This window comes from Myotis brandtii, unplaced genomic scaffold (genome assembly GCF_000412655.1).
Source record: "Myotis brandtii unplaced genomic scaffold, ASM41265v1 scaffold229, whole genome shotgun sequence".
Classification (NCBI taxonomy): Eukaryota; Metazoa; Chordata; class Mammalia; order Chiroptera; family Vespertilionidae; genus Myotis; species Myotis brandtii.
In genome coordinates, this window is record NW_005358611.1 from 1,353,538 (window position 1) to 1,355,668 (window position 2,131).

Here is a 2,131-nt window from a genome sequence, read left to right on the forward strand (position 1 = left end):
TCATCTGCTGATGGGCACTTAGGCTGTTTCCAAATCTTAGCTATGGTAAATTGTGCTGCTATGAACATAGGGGTGCATATATCCTTTCTGATTGGTGTTTCTAGTTTCTTGGGTTATACTCCTAGAAGTAGGATCACTGGGTCAAATGGGAGTTCCATTTTTAACTTTTTGAGGAAACTCCATACTGTTCTCCACAGTGGCTGCACCAGTCTGCATTCCCACCAGCAGTGCACGAGGGTTCCTTTTTCTCCACATCCTCGCCAGCACTTGTCGTCTGTTGATTTGTTGATGGCAGCCAGTCTGACAGGTGTGAGATGGTACCTCATGTTGTTTGGCCCCCTTGATTTTTAGTGAAGACTGGATATAATTGACAGTGTGGGCTCAGGACACTGGTTATGACCCAGAAAGTAGGTCAGCTTCAGGCGTAACTCCCAATACTCCCTCAGACCGCTTTTCGACAGTTTTTGGATGGAAACTCTATCCCTGGAGTTAATTGTTTAAGAAAGGACTGACTTTTGCTCTTCTAACTACCCTGGGTATTTCCATAGATGTTGGGAATTTAGTGTGTTTCATTTAGTGCCCAAATGTCCAATGTAAGTGAAGACTCAAACAGCGATGAGTACCGCCTAGACCAGCGGTTCTCAACCTGTGGGTCGCGACCCCTTTGGGGGTCGAACGACCCTTTCACAGGGGTCGCCTAAGACCATCGGAATACGCATATATAATTACATATTGTTTTTGTGATTAATCACTATGCTTTAATTATGTTCAATTTGTAACAAAGAAACTGGGGGTCACCACGACATGAGGAACTGTATTAAAGGGCCGAGGCATTAGGAAGGTTGAGAATCACTGGCCTAGACCCTCCCTGGTGTGGGTGGAGGAGCTCATCCGGATGAATTCCATGTTATTTTCTGACGTCATCACCCAAAGGTGCAAGGAAAAGCCGAACATGGGTAGGTTTTGCCCACACCTATTGCCGCCCCGTCACTGTCCTTTGGCCTCCCGTCTTCCGTGGCACAGGCACGAGATTAAAGTTAGCAAGGAGTGGGGGTTTCAGACAAATAGGAATTTCAGTGCGTGATTTGCAACTCGACGGCACTCATGACAATGACACACTGCCCAGGAGGTCACGGTTCGATTCCCGGTCAGGGCACATGCCCGGGTTGCAGGCTTGATCCCCAGTGTGGGGCGTGCAGGAGGCAGCTGATCCATGATTCTCTCTCATCATTGATGTTTCTCCCTCTCTCTCTCCCTCTCCTTTCCTCTCTCTCTAAAAATCAATATAAACATATTTTAAAAAAAGAAAATGACAACTTGTATAGCACAGCCCTTGGCATGGCAGAATAGAAAAACACACACGACCCGGCCGTCTGACAAATGTCGGTTCAGATGCTCTCTTCAGTGTTGTGACCTCAGACATCTAACTTCTTGACCTCAAGCTTGAGTTTTCTTATTTTTTAAATCAAGATATTAATTTAAATGTCAAAACTCATCAACTTAATCAACAGCACTCATGGGTTCTGCCCGGCACCTGCAGCTGGCCTTTGTGGTAATCTGTGCGCTGTCACAGAAAACATGCAAACAAAGCCACTTTAGAACTTTCCAGAACTTGGCCGGTCCACAAGTGGAGGTGCTTCTTCAACTGCGTCATGGAGACATTGGGAAGTTGGAAGGATTGAGTCCAGTGGCGGCCCAGGCTCAGCAATGAGCTCATTGTCCCCGAAAGCCCCCTTCCTTCTGCCTCTCTGCTGCCCCCCCTCTCCCCACCCACCCCCCCAGGCTGTCAGGCAGGCTCTCTCTGCGTCTGGGGCCTGGTTAGTCCCAATGAATGGCCTCTCCTCCATCTCTTCGTTCATCTCTGTCTGCTCTGCACCAACTCAAATGGGCATTGTCATCACCGTTCAACACTCCCTCTCCCCAGGCCTGCCCCCTCCCCCCACTCCCACCTCAGGAGCAGCCAGCTGCTGGGCCACTGCCCCAGAGCAAGGTCTGACTCCTGCACGGGTCCCGCCCACTGTCTCCCGCCCCTTGCCCTCTTCCTCCAGCCACACCACTTCCCTCAGCTCCTCAAATGCCCTGACTCCCTCTCTAGGACTCTGACCCTGCTCAGCGTTCCCCACCGAGCACC

The 2,131-nt window shown here is 49.9% G+C and overlaps 1 protein-coding gene across 1 annotated transcript in view; it reads left to right on the plus strand.

Annotated features, from left to right (window-relative positions):
- Nucleotides 1-2,131, plus strand: part of PARK2 (parkin RBR E3 ubiquitin protein ligase) — a 445,454-nt gene that overhangs the window by 415,322 nt on the left and 28,001 nt on the right. The window lies entirely within an intron of this gene.